This window comes from Ochotona curzoniae, unplaced genomic scaffold (genome assembly GCF_017591425.1).
Source record: "Ochotona curzoniae isolate NIBS_2020 unplaced genomic scaffold, NIBS_Ocur_1.0 contig_883, whole genome shotgun sequence".
NCBI classification, from domain to species: domain Eukaryota; kingdom Metazoa; phylum Chordata; class Mammalia; order Lagomorpha; family Ochotonidae; genus Ochotona; species Ochotona curzoniae.
Genome location: NW_024466599.1, coordinates 46,221,521 through 46,241,314, shown reverse-complemented (window position 1 = coordinate 46,241,314; position 19,794 = coordinate 46,221,521). Strand labels below are relative to the sequence as shown.

At 40.5% G+C, this 19,794-nt stretch overlaps 1 pseudogene; it reads left to right on the top strand.

The window, feature by feature from the left end:
- LOC121164942 overlaps window positions 1–19,485 on the top strand; it is a 45,309-nt pseudogene extending 25,824 nt beyond the window's left edge.
- The last annotated feature ends 309 nt before the right edge of the window (window positions 19,486–19,794 follow it).

The window sequence follows — 19,794 nt, the reverse complement described above, 5'->3', positions numbered from 1 at the left end:
TTTATTTTGTAGACACTACCCTATCAGAGTTTCTGCTTTGTTCAATAGTTTGATGTAATATTTTTACTTTAACTTACATGTAAAAACTATATTTATAGGAGGCCATTGTGCTGCTTAACCCCTGTATCTATGGTGTGACTTTCTTTCCCTCCCTTCCTTCCTTTCTTCCTTTCCTCTTTCTGTCTGTCTTCCTTTCTTTCAAGACTTACCTATTTTTATGGGAAAGGCATATTTACAGAGCGGTGACCCAAACAGAGAAAAATCTTCCATCTGTTGGTTCATTCCACAAATGACCACCACTGCCAGAGCTGAGCTGATCCAAAGCCAGGAACCAGGAGCTTCTTCTGGGTCTCCCACGTGGGTGCAAGGTTCCAAGGATTTCAGGTATCTTCCACTGCTTTCCCATTCCATAAGCAAGGAGACGGATGGGAAGAAGAGCAGCTGAGACACGAAACTGTGCCCTTACAGGATCCTGGTTTCTTGCAAGGGAGGATTAGCCAATTGTGCCATTGCACTGGGCCCCCATCACTCATCTTTCATTATACTATAGGTGTATATACATATTTAAAATATTTATTAATGTAATTGAAAGGCAGAAGGAAAGAAAGAAAAATCTTGCATGTGCTGGTTCACCCCAAGGGTGGGTCAGGCTAAAACTAGAGTTAGGGACACCATCCGAGACGCTCGCAAGAGTTGCAGGGCCAGTATCCAAGCCTCTTGGGCACATTATCTGGAAACTAGATAAGCAGCAGAGTATCCTGCACTCAAACCACATTCTCTAATAAGGGACATTGGCATCCCAAGAGGTGGTTCAACATGCTGTACCACAACGACTGCTCCAATATATGTACGTTTACATTCTTCTTAGACTTTTAATCTCGTACTATTCATTTCAATACTACTGTTTAATGTTTACATGTATTCTACAGCTATCCAATGACTCATTTTTACTGATGTGATAATGAAACCTTAAAATATAGTTTCGCCCAATCTCTCAACAAAATAGCCAAAGTAACATAAAACCAAGGAAACAGAGATTGCTTGATGTGCAAGGAAAAGGGGTTCAGGTGCGAGATGAAGCATATCAAAGGCATATGAAAAGAAATAAAAGAATAACAAGTTTAGAAAATTAACTATCAAATTACATTTTTTTAAGAGGGGCAGTTAAAATGTTGATGAACAAATATAAGATGATGACTCAGGGGCACTAAAAATACAAAATGTGTGGGTGCTACTAGATAATACCATAAGTACTGGGAGTTTCACTTTATAACCCATTGTGATTAAGCAGAATACTGCTGAAAACGCAGATGTGATACTACCACAGTAAAACCAGCCTTTTAAAAGATGTTTCTAATTAAATCATGAAAAATCAAAAAGAAAATGTTTAGAGAAGCCATTCTGAAGATTTTATTAATGGTGCATTCATGGTATGACTTTATTAAACTAGCAAATGCTAATGTGTGCATTGAAAATGATAGATAAGCATTTTTCCTCACTAAAAAGTTTTTACTTTAAGGGTAAAAAGTGTGTTGTGCATGTGTGTGTGTGTGTGTGTGTGTGTGTGTGTGTGTGTGTGTGTGATATAAGCATCCTTTGATTCAGTTAAGTACTAGTAATGAGGTTCTTTGATATTTGAGCAAATAATGCTTTAATTAATCCATATCCAATTGACCTGGATGCATGGATTATTAGCATTTCTCGGGATTCTACTCTTAAACAGGGGGCTCCTTTTAATATTCACATAGCTTCTCTCAGGAATCTAGAGGTCATTGCCCTTACCGGATGCTGACACCGAAGTATCAAGTATAGATTGTTCCACCTGAGAATCTCATGTTAACTTTTCCAAGGAAATTCAGGGAAAATCTGACTTATGATCACCCCATGAAATATATTAAAATAGATGAAAGTGAACAGAAAATGGCTAGTTTTAAACCTCTTTTGCCTGATCGATTGCTTACTGTTTTCAAAACTAAGTTCAAGAAATCACCCCAACTGGGAGACTTTCCTTAATTCCTCTCTACCTCTTTTGGTTCCTGGTTGTTCCCTATCAAAAATTGGAACTAACAAACTTTTGGTAGAACTATACACAATTATAAAATCTAAAACTATTTGGAAACTTAAAATATTTCTGCATTTGTTGAAATGTATAGAGAGTAAGATCTGACATATGAGGTTCTTTGCAGAATTAATAAAATATTTGGTTGTGGGCGTGTTCCTCCAGACCATACAAGGTGACAGGCATGTGTGGTATTTTTGCTAGAATCTGAAGAATTTGGCCACAAAGAGTTTAAGGTAGCAATTGTGGATTTATACACATCATGGCAGAGTGGGGCTAGATGGGGAATGTCCTGTGACTCTGTATTGCATCTCATTCACTGCTGTAGGTGATTTGGCTAGAGCTGAAGGGCTTTCTGGGGTGTAGCACTTTCAGTGATTAAACTAAGACCCAGGCAGATAAGAACCATTGATTCTTAGCTCCTGGTACAATGTGAGGTCTCTATTAGATACTCAAAATAGGCTTTTTGAATGAACAAATTTCAAAATAAAGAAATGAGTGATAGTCTTCAATATTCAGTCAGTAAAACATTTTAAAAAGCCTGGAAATATTTATTCTGACAAAATCTACCCAAATCAATGCAGACTGCCCTAACAGAATGATGCCACGGAGGGAGTTCACTTCTTCATGTTTTGACATATACCTTTTAAATAACTCTCATTAATTTCCAAAGTCAACAATTCAAGGTGAACTGCATGTCCTTGTTAGTGAGTGTTGATTTGGATTCACTGTGACTATGACACAGAGATAGGATTGTCTGCATATCCAAACACACTTGTTGGAAGCACCTTTTCTTCTCTCTGGTCTGGGGGAAGCAATAAAGTGCTACTGATTTAATGATCACAGGAATGCCTTTCTCTATATCATAACTTATCTTTCTATATTGACTAATGCTCATTTTTATACCAGAACATGAAAATGACTCATGTGTAGTTTCTGTACACACCATTGATATAGAGGTCTATATACATGCACTTTTAATCATGACTATTAAAAAAGCCTAAAGATTATTTTTTCTTGAAATAATGGCCTAATAAACCCTGCAAAGATAAGTGTTTACTCTTTTAAAAATCTTGTATCAATATAAGAAAACAGTTTTCATGTTCTTCTTAGATGAAGTTCTAGGAAGCTAATCATAGTTCCTTCCAAATCCTTTGACCTATCCATGTCTTCCTCCCAGCTCTCTGGTCTAAAATACATGTTCATCACCCGAACTGTATTCATCCAATCTCTTTAGTCACTATCCTTCTAGCATATGCAGTAAAGAACAGCTCACTCTAAGTGGCCAACCTAACAGACCATTTTCTCTGCTACATTTGGGATGCCAAAACTAGCTGGGGAAAGCTTCAAGGTCATCCACAAGTTGGCATCATAACACATTTGCAGTTTGCAACTTTGAGACCTCAATGTCATCCCATAATTCTTAAATTGCACCCTGTACGTTCCCTTTCCCATTTGAATTTTGGCATGCTTCAACATCTTACCATGTTCTTCAATTTCCTATCCCTCATGAGCTTTCTTCCTATTTTGTAGAAGAATTAAGACTATGAGCTTTGCAATCTCCTTGTGTTCCCTGTCCGTGTCTTCCCTGACTCTGCCAGTTTCTTTTTATCTGCTATTTTCATTCATTCTTGCTTCTTTATTCAAAACCTGGGGATGTGATATGTTGTGCTAAAACACTGAAGGACACCTGGAATAGAGCCCATGCTATTCTGTATGTTCTTAAGACAGACAAATTTTAAAAAGACGACAAAGCTGCAATTGGCCCAAGGACATCCAGAGAACTGTCCTGTGCAGGGGCCAAAGCTTGTTTTGATGTCTTTATTTATATAAGTAAACCAAAATGTTACTAAAGACTGCAAATATATAATACCACAAACAGACTTTTACTCCCTGCTCCTCATGATTGAGCATTTTTATTAGCATTTTCTTTTCTTTCTAACTTAATACTGAAACAAAGGAGGATATTTGGGATAGTTTGCATACTTGTGATGCTTCTCCTTTTCCTTAATTTCCAAGAGTTCAGAGGACATTATGTCATGGCTCCTGCTTTCCCGTAGCCCAACCCTGACCAATGGGGAGTGAACCAGCAGATGGAAGATCTCTTAATTCTCACTTTCTCTCTCTATATATAACCCTACCTTTAAAATAAATATTTTTAAAAACATAGTTACTGTCTTTTTACTTTATTCAGAATTAAGAGAAGTGTTCATTTTAGTTATCTCTCAACTTTTTCTATATTTTTACTCTATTGTTTTTACATCTGGGTAATTCTTATTTCAGGTATTTGCTACTGGTGAATTACATACTCCTTTGGACTTTCCAGTTTTTTACTTCATGTTTTTTTTAAGATTTATTTATTTTTATTGCAAACTCTTATACATAGAGGGAAGGAGACAAAAAGGACTACCTCTGTCTGCTGGTTCACTCCCCAAGCAGCCACAACAGCTGGAGCTGAGTGAAGATTAGGAGCCAGGAATCTCCTCTGGGTCTCCCGTTTGGGTGCAGGGACCCAAGGCTTTGGACTGTCCTTGACTGCTTTCCCAGGTCACAATCAGGGATTGGATGAAAAATGGAACAGTTGGGACACAAATCTGTGCCCATATAGGATCTTGGCATATAAAACACAAAGATTTAGCCACCAGGCTTTCATGCTGAGCCCAGTGTTTTACTTGCAATAATAGGTGTTTTGTTCTTCCAGATCTATTTTTTGCCTTCATTTTTGGTGAAAAACTCTCCAAACAAAATCTTACATAAAATTGTGATTTACAAAATGGAGGAAGTATTTTTCATACTTTCAATCATGGCTTTATAGCTGAGGATGTCTTCAGGTTTTGAAAGATAACTTAAAAACTATTGGGATATGGTACAGAGTAAAAGTCAAAATAGACGCCTTTCCTTTGTTGCCAGTCATCCACTAATTTGTCACTGGTAAGTTCTTACCATATGCATTGAATTGGGAAACCCTTTTCATATATCTTGTGTATCACAGATTCTATTTTGAGAGATATCTGTCTGTTCTACCGACTAACCGTTTAGTCTAGAACTCTATTGCAATATTTTAAAAATGTTTATTTTCATTTACCTGAAAGTGTAGAGAAAGAGAAAGAAGTAGAGAAAATCTTCCTTCTCATGATTTATTTCCTAAATGTCTGCAACAGCCAGAGCTGGACCAAGCCAAAGCCAGAAATTCAGAATTACATCTAGATCTGAATTAATAATTCCATTTGGATCTCTTTCCAAATACTTGCTGCCTCCAAGGATACTTTAGGGGGAAACTCGATTGGAAACATGGTTTCCAGGACTGGAACTCGCACTCTAATATGGAATATGGATGTCCCAAACAGTGGCTTAATTTGCTCTACCACCATGGTTGTCATTTTACACTATCTTAATTAGCATAGAATTATATGTTTTCCTGTGTTATACGGTCAGTAACCTTTTCTATAAACTTTTGCTTCCCAGAATTTATAAAATACTTTTTCTTTGAAAGGCATTAACAAAGAAAGAGGGAAGGATAGAGAGAGGTCTTCCGTCTGCTAGTTCATTCCCTAATTGTCTCCAACTGCCAGAGCTGAACCAGACTAAAGCCAGGAGCTTCTTTGTGGACTTCCATGTAGGTGGTAGGAACTCTAGCACTTGGGCCATCTTCCAAGACTTTCTCAGATCCATTAGCAAGTAGTCGGATTGAAAGTGGAGTAACTAGGTCTTGAACCAGTACCCATATGGGATATTGGCACTGTAGGCAGTGGCTTGACCCACTATACAACATCAGACACATCCTGCCTTTGAGGCCCTGGGAATAGTGATATTACTTCTGATGGTAATTTTTAATATTTTGAATTTTTACGTAAGTAATTTTTATTTTGATTCTCTAAAATCTTATTTATTCTAGCCAAGCTGCCATGTCTTAGATTAGCAGCACTGTTTAAAATACTCTAGAACAACTGGATTGCTGCCAATGCTTTTTTGGTTGTTCAATATTTTCCCCCTGCAGGTGTTTCGTTGTTTAGCGTTTGTAATTTGACACTTATCAGCAGCTCACATGTGAGCACTGGGCTTCAACAGGCCAAAACCCATCTATAGAGCCAGTCTTCAGAGTACTCAAGAAGAGGAAAATCACCAGTCAAAGCATAGGAAGAAAATTATTTGATGAGGACAGAAAGGCATGGCCAAAAGTTCCAGTGGGTGCCAGAGCTGTCACAACCAGAAAGAGTTCAGTGCCAGATGGACTCAAGAAAAAGCCAAGGAAGAAAGAGGAAGAGGGCATGGATTGGCAGTGGATCCAAAGAAAAAACAGCCTGGCCTAAGAGTTGGCTGAATGTTCTGAAAATAAACTTAAGGATGGGAAAATACAAGTTTCCAAGGGTATAGTCTGGTAGCAAGGACTTGCCAGTAAGATGTAACCTGGCTTGTTTGTCTTAATCTGTTCTAGCTGACGGAACACACAGATGTTTTACAAAGGAGAGCAGTGTATTTCTTACTGTTGTGGAGATTGGGAAGCCCCATATCAAGTCCCTGGCAGATTTCCTCTTCAGGGAGAATCTTCTTCCTTGTACATGGAGCATGCCTTCTTGCCATGTCCTCACTCAGCGGCAAGAATGAGACTTGAGAACCTAATTTGTACTAGTAGGCAAGGCCACCCCCCTCATCATCTAATCACCCAGAAAAGGAAGAACCCCTCCACTCCCCACTTCATCTCCTCCTAACCCTAACACCTTCAAGGATTAGGTTTCAACCTAAGGAATTTGGGGAGACAAAAGCACTCAAACAACACCCTGGTTCTGCAGTGAAGAACCCAGTGGGAAAAACAAGATCCAACCATATTCAATTACTTCTCTTGAATAGAGAAAAAAGGTGGGAAATGTCTCCATTTTGAAGTCAACCGGCTACAAATTCCATTTTGTTTGAAGCTGTCATCTTTATTTCCATTTGTTGATCAACATTTCTTTTACTTTATGTTTGGAATTTTGCTATTTCAAAGTTTCCCACTTGTGAGTCTTTGCTTTTTAGTTAAAATCATTTCCATCCACGGTAAAGTGAAGCGCAGCTGCGCAGTAAAGGCGTCTGCGCCCTTGCCCACAGGTGGAGTCCTTGCTAGGAGGAGTCCCTCCGGCCAGGGTCTCTGCATGCCCACCTGCTGCTGAAAGTGAGGGCTACGAGTGTGTCTTCTCCATTCTACTCTTCTTTCATGGTATGGCTGGAGGTCAACGCCCAGGGGAACCTTTGAAATCCCAGACAAGGGAGTCCCAACGTCTAACTGCCTGAATGATCTAATGTAGCAACCTCCTTGTCCCTTGTCACTGACACATACATGACATTGGGTTATTTTATGAGCAAACCTAGACTTTTATTATGACAAACCAGTACTACCGTAACTTGCAGGATTGTTCAGCTTTTACTATTGATATGTTTCTCTGCTGTTTATTTTTCATTTGATGTTTATTGCAAAGCTCAGTTTTGATACAAGCTGTATTTTGTATATTTTAATCAGTTGAGAAACAGCAACTGTTAAAATATACTATTTGTCCTAAAGCTAACACTATATTTATCTTTCTATCAAAATTAAAATAATGAGAGTGATGACTCTTTTTCTGGAAAATAAGGAACCAGCATTCTTTTCCTTTCTTTAGCTTTTGCTATTTTGACCTGGAGATACAAGTACTACTATATTTTTTTTAAGTTTCTTTTATTTCCTCACATTTTATTCTAACTTTAACCATAGTGTCAATATCAGTCATTCCCCGACTGGTTTTCTTTCCTTCCTCCATTTACTATAATACCTTTCGCTGATTAGGTTCTCACTTCTCATCCCAGACCGATTGGCACACAATTCACCACTGAATTATCTTTATGTAACCTTTTCCTGTGCCTTTGGTATCTGAGGATGCCTTTCAGGTGTCACTTCACATAAGCAACAACCAAATTGTTTATAAAATTGTAAGAACATTTCCTCCTGAAATTCCTATAAAAATTTCAATTATATTATATAAAAATAACTGTTATTATTATTATTTTGCAGGGCCCAACCTAATTTTAATTATTTCCAAAAGACAATGTGTATGTAAGAGTCTGTATGTGTATATGTTTGTAACACTTTCTTACAAGATTCCTTTTTTAATCAAAAAACTTAACATTTTCCTTGACTCTCGCTAAGGGCTAGTCTGTTTCTAGCTTTTGCTTGCTAGATGTTTAGCTCTGTCAATTTTTAGGCTTGAACCTACATTTAGATCTTGAAGTTGTTTTCTTTTATATCTTTGCTTATTGTTTCTGATTTGTTTGCTCTGTTCTTTAAGTACGTACATCCTAATTCACATCTCTGTCTTTACATCGTCACTCAGATGGCTGGGAACTTTTCTCAGGTGCTTTTGTGTGTGTGTCTTTGATTTTACTTTTGCAGTCTTTTTTTTTTTTTAAGATTTTATTTATTTATTGGAAAGTCAGATATACAGAGAGGAGGAGAGACAGAGAGGAAGATCTTCCGTCTGATGACTCACTCCCCAAGAGCGCGCAACAGCCGATGCTATGCCGATCCAAAGCCAGGATCCAGGAACTTCTTCCAGGTCTCCCACACGGGTGCAGGGTCCCAAAGTTCTGGGCCATCCTTGACTGCTTTCCCAGGTCACAAGCAGGGAGCTGGATGGGAAGTGGGGCTGCCGGGATTAGAACTGGCGCCCATATGGGATCCCGGGCGTTCAAGGCGAGGACTTGAGCCACTAGGCCACTGTGCCGGGCCCTACTTTTGTAGTCTTATGCCTTATTTTCTTTGTCTGCTTTTAGTAAAGCTAACTCATCTTTATTTATTTATTTTTTAAATTCTTATTTGAAAGGCAGATTTTTATATAGAGAGAAGGATACAGAAAGGTATTCTATCTGCTGGTTCACATGCTAAATGGCCACATAGCTGGAGCTGAGCTGATCTAAAACCAAGAGCCAGGAGCTTCTTCCAGGACTCCCACTTTGGTGCAGGGGCCCAAGGGATTGGACCAAACTCATTGCTTTCCCAGAACAGAGAGCTAGAAGTGGAATAGTCAGGGCATGAAGTGGTACCCATGTGGTTGCTGGAGATTACAGGTGGGGAAATAGCATACTGTGCTAGCACACCACCCCTGTTAATTTGATTTTCTCAGTGTATCTTTTAACGTATTCTGCTCTCTACCCATCTTGTTTTGACAATATTGGAAGGATGGGTTGGTTCTCTGTGGTCCATCCTGGCAGGGTGGAAGTTTAGGATCCCTGCATGGCCTTTGACTGCAGAGAAGATTTGTGGTTGGATGCTGCCTATGGTTTTTGTTGAAGCAGAGCTGGTACTGTCTAAAAATTTCTGTATTGCCAGGCTATTCCTTTGAGAAAAGACAAAACAAGCTTCTTGGGACTTGATGGCCAATGCCCATTGGCATTTCCTAATATTTCTCCAGCACACAGTCTTGAATGCATAAGGCATAAAGAAAACTCACCCTGTATGATTCTTGGAGCACAGGGTTCTTAGCCTGTTACTACCTTCTCTGAATTGTTAGTCTTTATATGCTTGTTTTGTATATAATGTCCAGGTGTTTAGGCTGTACTTAGGAAAACAGAAAATAGTCTCTCCACTCCACATTTTAAAAAGGCAATGAAATATATTCAATTTTTCCCATTTTCAAGTTAAATCATAATTACTTGGATTTTTCAAAGAATGGCCCAAGTTTTTAGTTTGGCTCTACTTTAACCTGTCAGGTACACAGGGGAAGTCAGGTCACCTCTACAAAATGCATTAGAATATTTGATACTTAAATTCTATAGTTAATTTCAAAATAATTTTTGCTGCTTTCCTTGCATTATAGCATTTGATTCATTTGTCTTTCAAAGGACTAGTAAACCTTAATTTGCTTTAGCAGCCTTGAATGGATTTTCATTATTTCATACTACTGCCTTTCAACCCATGTAATTTGAAAACTAAATGCAAACTGTAAAACTCAATCATTCCGGTAGTATTCTTTTAATATCAATTTTTATATAATTAGCCTGCAAACTGTGTTCGATTACTAACAATTAATCTGGAGCACTTTGAGGGACAATACTAATTTCACACTTAGCAGCATTTAAAAGGAAGGTGGTGCAAGCACCAGAGGGAAAATGGCCCTCCCTAAGGAGTGTGCTTTCTTATCAGTGACAGAGAATGAAAGTGCTTTCTCATTGCATCCACTGTAAGGGCCCACATTTTCTTTATCTCCAGATCCATAGACTCATGTCACAAACACACAAGCAGAACCACACAGGTGTTAATTACAGTTTTCAGTAAGATGACCAAGCTTTTATAAAAGATCCTGTTCTTTTGACAGTTTTCTTGAGTTAGTATTTTTTATCAGTGCTATATGGTTAATTGCTCCACCGAGGCTGACTGAGAAGTCAAACAATGGAATCATAATAGGACAAGGAATGAGAACAGAAACTAAAGGCAGATCAAAGAAAATTTTTATTATAGAAGAGATTAACTTAGAAATTAAAAAAAAAAAATACCGGACCCAACATGGTAGCCTAACAGCTAAAGTCCTGGGTTTGACATGTCGCAATCACAAATGGGCCCCAGTTCATAGCCCAGCAGCCCCACTTCACTTCCACTCCCCTGTTTGTGGCCTGGGAAAGCAGTCAAGGATGGAGCAAAGCCTTGGGACCAGGCAACTACAATGGAAACCCAGAGGAGACTCTGTGCTCCTGGCTTTGGATTGGCTCAGTTCCGGCCATGGTGGCCACTTGGAGAGTGAATCAATGGACGAACCTTCTTCTTTTCTACTCTGCTTCTCTCTGTATATCTGACTTTCCAATAAGAAATAAAATAAATTTTAAAAAATTACTAAAACCAGAGTCTGCTTAGTTAGTGCTCAATACATGTAATCATGCTATATGATTCTTTGATTATATTACTGATTTTGTTTATATAACGGTGCAAATTTCCAATGGACAAATTATTGCTTATTAGTGATTATATGGTACATAAATATGCTCTGCTAATTCCTTTTAAAATGATTAATTATTTTTATTATGGTGATTTTTATGTAGTTGATCAGGGTGATTATGGTCAAAGGCCAAAGGAAGGTGGGTGAGATTACCATTTCCACATCCTACTTTTTCCTAACTGTATCTGGGGGAAAGGGGAGAGATAAGCAGAGAATCCACATCCAGCCTCCCAAATGCCTCTACACCCCGCTGGAGGACAGCCGCATGACACCACCCCAGGGTCCCACATGTGATGTAGGACATGCTCTGAGGATCATGCTTATGAGGAGTCGAGGCTTCAACAATTCCGATTAATTGATCTCACCACTCCAAGCACAATGGAATATCTTCAGGATCCACTGGTTTCCACAGTACACCCTGGAGTTTCCATTTGCTCAGTTATTCAGTTGGTGGGGGTCATTGACCAATTTGTTCTGTCCTCCATCCTCTGTTGTGGTACCAGGTGTCCTCTGCAGACTCCAATGTACGGCCATATCCACCATGTGCATCTGGATATGCTGTCCACTGCTCCATCTAAGTCACTGAGGAGGCCCAGCTCTGACACATGCACTCCAAGATCAGACCTTGGAGACTGCAATTCCCTCCATGGTTGGGTTCTGAGTCCAGCAATTCAGTTTGAGTGATCCCAAGAGAAACTTCATCTGAGGTGATCCCAAACCTGAATCTTATGCGTGCTTGCCAATACAGGGACCAGCACAGTCTGTAGCCCCAATCAGCTTATGCATATGCTGGTGTTTGCAACTGCTGGGACAGTTCTGTCTCCCAGCCCTGTCTTCTACACAAACCAATGCTTGCCGCAGCCCAGCCTGATCCTGTGCACCAACACTTGGCCTTCATGTACACCAATGGGAGCCGCCACCTAGTCAAGTGACCTGCAAAAACTCCCACCAGGCCTGCCCCCTGCCTTGGTTCCTGTGCTTGCCAGTATATATAGTATACTGGTCCAGTCTGTCCCATATCCCTTTTAGCTCTCATACATGTCAATGGCTATTGTAACCTAGTTCAACCCAACCAGCCCCACTATCCAGCTCACACCTGATGGCGGGTGCCACTTAGTCATGTCTGCTTCAGTCCTGGTTCTCATGTTCACCAGTGCAAATGGCAACCCAAAAGGGAGGTACCCATTATTTCCCTACTGGGCCCACTCCCACACCCAGATCTTTCACTCTCCAGGTGGTTCTGCAGTTTACCTTCACAGAATTTGCACCACCACTAGCTTCCCGTGCCAGCATTTGCCAGCTGATGCTATTGCAAAGCCCATCCAAACAACACTCGCTCCAGCTATGCATGCACCAGTAGGAACAGTCAACCCAGTCTGGCTTTCCACTGATCCAGCTCACCTGAGGCCAAAATGTGTTATAGCCCTCTCCGGGCTGTTCTGCCCCAAATTCCTATTCACGCTCGCCAGTGGGTTAGTGGTCCAGCAGGGTGTCCTCCACATCCTCCTTACTGGGTCATACCTCCCACCTGCCCCATGTCTCAACTGTGCTGGTGGTGCTGAGGCCCAGACTGTCATGGCCTGCAAAACCACAGCATTTGCCAGTGGTGTGGTACCCTGGCTAGGCCCGGCCCATGCCCAATTCCAATTCATGCTGGTGAGTGCTACAGCCAAGCTTAATCCAACCAGACATCAGTCCTGGCCTTCATGTGAACTGGATTGTGTTGTAACACAACCTGACCTGATACACACTCCATTCTGGTATTCAGATTCACCAGCAGATGATATGTACTGCTCCAGCCTGGTTTGCCCCGAACTACACCACATGCATGCCATTGGGTACAGTTACTGGGCCTAATCCAGGCTGCTTCTTATCATGGTTCTTGCGCTCAGCTACAGGGACTGTGTCCCAACAGAGTAGCTACCCAAGCTCTTCCATCAGAACCACTCCAGTGTCAGATCTCATGCCCATCTCTGGGTACATGAGCCAGCCCTACTTAGTCCACCTCCGATCATAGCTGCAACAGTGGTCTTTCCTGACTGGCCTTAAACCCATTCCAGCTTTTACTGTTGGGTGTTATAGCCTAGCCAAGCCTGACCCATAACCAGACACAGCTCACATATGGTTCTGCAGTGACAGAGACCTAGCCTAGCCTGTCCTACACCTACCCTGGTTCTCACAAGCACTAATGAATGCTGGAATCTAGCCAAGTCTGGCACACCCCAAATCCAGTCCACACTTGTGACAAAGGACACTGCAGCCATGCCCAGACTGGACAGCAGCCCCAACTCTGGCCTTCACACTCACCAGTGAGAACCACAACCTAGCCAGGGTGTTCCTTTGGCTGCCCAGCCGGGCCTGTTCACAACCATAGATCTTGCAAGTGCCACTGGTTGCTTTGACCCAGCTTGGCCTAGCCCCTCCCCTGTCTTGGCCTTTGCCTTTGGATGCAGTAAACTGGCCTAACCCAACATGCCCCAGTCCCTACTCTCACTGGAGCATGCTATAACCTGGCCCTGTCCAGTCTGCTCCCATCCCTGGCTCATGCAAACTGGTAGGGTTGACAACCTAGCCCAGCATGACATGGGCTCTAGCCTGATTTGTACTTGCTGGTGAGCTAAGGTTTGCTTGGCACTGCCCCGTCCAACCCCATCCAAAGACAGTCCACACATTAGCCAACAGTTGGAGCTACCTTGTCCAGCCTACCCGACTTCCAGGCCTGGACTACATGCTCACCGGCAGGAGTTATGACCCACTCAGGGAGTTTCCCGAGTTCCCCCACTGGTCCACTTCCAGACTCAAATCTTACACATGCCAGTGGGTGCTAGGCCCTTGGCCAGCATAGCCTGCTCCTCAGTCTTGGCCTAGTATGAACTGATAGATGTTATGGCCAGGCCTGCCCTACCCCACACCCTGTTTTAGTATGCACATGTGGGTGCTCTAGCCTGGACCTGCCAAGACTGTTCTTGGTCCCTGTACTTGTGAGTATGGCAGCTTCCATGGTCACAACTAGCTCAGCCCATCACCAGTCAAACTCTTGAGCTAACCAACAGGCCTTGCATTTCCACAGGGTTTGGCCCACAAATCCCCCACAGACTCTACCCCCTAGACCTGGTTCTCTTGCGTGATTAGTGTCATGGCTCTGCCTAATGTGACCTGTCTCCTGTTCTGACATTCAATCAGGGGCTAGGATCTAGTCCTGCTAGACAGGCCCACAGCCCTAGCTTTCGTATGGTTGTCAGGAATGTTCCATGTTAACAAGCTCAACTCTGGATTCCCATGTGGACTGGTACATGAGTCTGACCCATATAAGAACTTCTAGTGTCTCCCCTCATTTACCTGCCAGTACAGTGGCCTGTCATTGAGTGTCCCTCAGGATTCATTCCTCATGTACATGTACTGTGGCCTAATCCATGGATGTGCCTAGGCAGTAATTCTAGACCACAAGACCACAGAGATCGCTGCCAAGCGACCAACGGGCAGAGCCCATCTGGTCACTCTGGCCACCCTCAAGCCCAGGATTCACTCACTGCTTGGTATCAGTGCTTGGGGAGCTAGTATCCCCAGCAGGAAACCTGTCCTGTCATGGGTTCTCAGAGCGACAGCCATGTGGTCACACGGCTGGGAGATTCAGATACCAGCACCTCTGAGCAGACTTACCTTAACTCTCCCCACCAACATGGCAGCATTCCCAGAGATCTGCCCGCATAATGATCGCTGTGATCAGAGGAAATTCTCAGGCCTCTGGCTAGCATAAGCCCAGGATTTTCTCATGGTTTGGCAGGGGTGGACTGGGAGCTAGGATCCCCAGTAGACAACGGGCTGGCATGAATTTATTCAGATTGATTCAGTTCATTCAGATTCAGATACCCTCACCTCTGAGCCTCTTCCAATTCTTGCTATTTGAAGACTTCATCACATTTGAATCATATGAAAATAATTTTTACAATATTTTACTTATAGTAGAAGCAAAATTTCTATGAATAATGCAAGTTTGAATTATTGTTATTAAAATGTAATTAATACATGTTAAATTGCATGTCAGTTATTTAGTGAAAAAAGTACACAAGTATCTGCTTATTTTGCAGTATGATTACTATAACCTTTTAGATGCTTCTTGTTAGTCACCGGCTGATAAAGAGTTGTAGCAAATTTTAATATTTTCAACTCATAGATATGCAAATGATGAGCACATTATACATTTTTGCAATTGTAAGAATCATTTATAGTGCAAAGTGGCATGGATCCACTTTCTGATCCGTGGCCCTGGGAACCCAGATTTGCACATTTTAAGTTTGAATAACTCCCAGTATGACCACATACATAGTACCTTCATTTCCCTGTATCTTAGAGCATTCATCTATAAAATGAGTGCAACAATTTCCTTTCTGAACCTGACGTGATTAATAATTAGGGCACGGTGACTTCAAATTAAGTATCATAGATGTATCATAGAAAAGATGTATCATAGAAAAGATCAATATAAGGGCTGAGAGTTTATGAGTTTAATAAGCAGTAAGTGTTGCATCATTTACATAAGAGAAACGGCCCACCATTATGAATACTATGGAAATCACCATCCCCCTGACTTAGAAATTTTATCAGTATGCATGTCACGTAACCAATAAGAAGTTTGTAACAGTTATCATCTGATAGCCGTCCGCACTACTGTGGATATTCTTTATTAAATGAGTTTTATTCCTTATTCTGTGTTGTCTTCAGTCCTTAGATATTTCTGCCAAGTAGGTGATAATGGATTCTGGAGGGTTTTAGTGCATACAGTCCTCAAAGAAACCTTTTTCCCACTCTTCTTAACAATACTTCCATTTGTACTGGGCACTTAAAGTTTATGGTAGGAAAACAGAAATTATACAAGAGAATTCAATTTTAAAGTAGAGAATAACATAAAACCCCACTCAAATGCACAGTAATTCATGGTAGAGTGTAGATCAATATTTTCAAACTTGCCTAGTTGTCCCACCTGTTAAATGATATACTGTATTGTGGGTCACAGAACATATAGATGGACACAAGTGATGAACTGATGATGGAATTTGAACCTTTTTACTGTTCCATAGATTGAAACACCTGTCTTTTAAGTTTAATAAATAGCTCTGTAACATTGAATTTCAGCGGGGGCCCATTCTCCAGTTACGTAGCAATACGGTTTTAAGGTCTAGTGTCTTCCCAAGCCTCCCATGGATTGTGAAGCCAATATTCAGAAAGCTCTTGCAAACTAACACCTGCTAAACATAAGCCACATGCTTAAATCTCCAACTGGACAACTTCGGGAATATATAATAGACCAAATCTATGAAGAATCTCACAATGAATTAAAAAAAAAAAAAACCCTTAAACTGGGTCCTATCATCTGACAAGGAGTCGGCATACTGTCTTACGGAGGACTGTAAAGTGCGAATTAGTCTGAAAACCAAATGGCTTGCAGAAGTCAAATTTAAAAAGAACGAGAGGGAGAGGAATAAACTGGTTGATAATAAGCACAGGTAGGGAACCTGACAAGGAAAATGTAGTAGCAAAATAACACACAAAAATGAACTAATATTTTACACAATATTCTCTTTCTTCTGTTTCTCTCAGCAAGCCTGACAGAAAGTAGTAATGTCTGACTAGTCACAAACTTAATAGCAGATGCCAGTTTGAACAGGTGCAAAAACAAAGAATAGAACAACTCCATTTGGAACATCAGCTCTCTGTTTGATGTAGCTCCACGTAAGCTTTGTGGAAACTCACCTACTAGGCTTCCTGTTGTTATTTCCCTAACTAAGAGTTCTATAAATATAGCATGTAACCTTAGTCAAGGAAAAGGATTAAACAGAAGAATGACCAATTTAGTTTATCTAGGACCTAGTTTAATTCCAACAGTCCACCATTCTGAGATGATAGGAAGTGCTGGAATTATGAGATCACCCTGTATGGAAATATAACTGTTATTTACAATCACCACATCATTACAGAGTGCTACAACATTAACATTCTTTTACTGGTGAAAGAGAGTGGAAATTGGCATTTGCAGTTATCAATCTTAAGTGCATGATCAATCAGTATTAGAGCCTCAAACAAACAGGCGACTTATTCTATACAGTCAGTTGGCAAATTGGATGCAGGCAGACAGAGGAACACAATATCCCTCCTCCATAGGTGGTCTCTGTTTCATTAGGTTTCCAATTGATGTTGCCGCACAGTAATCCAAAAATGTGTGATGGGAACATCACTCTCATTTTTCATTAACACTCCTTCGCAAATGTATTGGAGGCAGGTACAAAACAATGATTTTGTCAGGCTTACTTTTATCCTTTTGGAAACTACTGTGTATCCAACATCCCTGCTGGGTGTTTCGTTTCTCCTCGTTTAGACTCTGTGGTGACTCATCTCTGTCTGATATGATCAACTTCCTAAAGGATGCTGTGGAATTGGTGGGAGACCTGCTAAGCTTTCAAAGACGAGTGATTTAGGAAAATCAGCTTATATACAATAATGAATAGTAACATGGCCACTGAAGTTAGATGGGATAAGAAAAAAAAAAAAAAAAACAGAAATGAAACCAACTGTTTTTAGGAAACCTACCAGAGATGTGTAAGGCATGGGATTTCTGTAGAGATCTTAGAGATCATCCTGACTGAATTCCTCATTTTCATTTCGTAAATGAGAGATTGTGGCTCACACTGGCTGGAACTTACCCATAGCAATGCAATTATTGGTGACAGCTAAGACCAGAAAGCAGTACCTCTGCTTTCTGCTCTCTTCAGTGCAGTCTGTTATATGTGGGTGCAGATAATGATCAAGAACTACAAAATTCACATCACCTGCTTCCTTAAGCCTGCATAAAGTTATGTCAAGATATTATCTACAATATTTCCCTTTATAGCTTTTGGAGAAAATTTCAGCAGTGTGTTCTGAGTAGCAGTCAGTTGGCATGTTTAAAGCACTCTGTATTTCTAGTTGATTTCCTGAGAGAAGGTACATACATCATCTCTTCCTCCTCGAATCCCCTACCACCAGTATCTACGTTGCTATTTGTGTGGAAGCTTGCCCTTAGTCCTCACCTTCTGAAGGACATAGCTCCACCCTGCCTTGACGGTTTCTAGAAGCCTCCGCCTCTTGATACATGAAGATATCTTCCTGATAATCAGCCCTGCTTGACCACTGGCATTCCTGGCACTTGCATTCTTTCATAAGGCTGGTTTCTTTGATTACAGTATTTTCTGAAAAATGAAGAATACCAGTGCACAGGGATAATCTGCAAGCTAACTCTGGCTGGCTGGCTGCAGGGGTGCCATGCTTTTGTCCTCTGCTCCTTTAAGCCAAATATTTATTCCCAGTGTTGTGGAGGAGTTCTTGCCCCAGTAAGTGAAGGATCACCCTGACTCAGTTGTAGGCTTGGACATATGAGAGTGCTTCAACAAGCTCACTGGAAGTTGGAATTAGAAGAGTTTACTTTGGTCCACAAAAGTTTGAAATCCATCAAGTTTTAAATCTCATATCCATTTTCCATGAACTTTCTGAAGACTCGTCATATTCACAGAATCATTGAATTGTGAGTTTAAATTTTTTTTTGCTCTAGATTATTTATCTAGCTACTTTAAAGACTAAAATAATCATTCTGAATATGAATCTCAAAGGAAAGAATGAGTGATTTTTCATGTTCTTTATGTATAAACACAGGATACTGTTATATATTACAAAGTTGGTGAAATTTTTCCAGTAGGTATTGTATTTATTTCTTTTACCAAGCAATGTTAAAAGTCAAATCATAGTGACAATGGTTATGTTCTTTTCTAATGTCTAATTCTTACCTTGAAACATGTAGTTCTTTTATATGGCATCTCAAAGGGCTCAGCTACTTCAAGATGAAGATAAACATCTCCTTCCTAATGACTGGTTGCCAAAAAACTTACTGAGGTGAATGATTTATGTAAACTTTTTATTTATATGTGAAGTATAATGACAAACAAGGCTTCCCCATGAAGCAAGGAGTCTTGACCCATGGTCAGGTTTGCCTGCTGCTGAGTAAGAAGCACTGCTGTTACAGGCTGAGTAGAACTGGAGAAAGAAAAGCGCAAATCTGTTCGGGGCTACACTGTTGATGCCAACTTCAGTGTTCTCAACATGGTTAATGTAAAATAAGGAGAGAAAGGTATTCCTGTATTGACTGATACCACAGTGTTTCATCACTTGGGTTCTGAGAGAGCCTGCAGAATTTGCAGACTTTGAGAACTCTCTAGAGATGATGTACACCAGCATGTTGTAAGAAAGCCTCTAAACAAAGAAGGTAAGAAACCTAGGACCAAAGCACTCAAGATTCAGTATCTTGTCACTTCACAAGTCTTCCAGCACAAATGCCAGCACATTGCTCTGAAGAAACACTGTAATAAGGAAGTGGCTGCAGAATATGCTAAACTTTTGACCAAGAGGATGGAGGCCAAAGAAAAATGCCAAGAACTGGGTGTTAAGAAACATGGGATGTCTTGAAATCAGTCCAGTCAAAAATAATGTTTAAGAAGCACAAATATGGTTTTACTAAAAATTAGGGGAAAAAAGAGTATTATACAAGCAACAGCAGCAAGTAAAGGGGAAAAGAGTAGATTTTGTTTGTGTTATATTAATTGAAGTCATATACTTAACCATACCCTATTTCCTACAGTAAGTATAAGTGAGAAGAACATACTGATGAACTAATCAAAACAAAGGATAAGTATTCAAAATGCATCAGATATGTTAATTTCATGAGTAAAATTCAGCTATTTTAAAGTCTTGCAAATATCAGTAAGAGTAAACAAG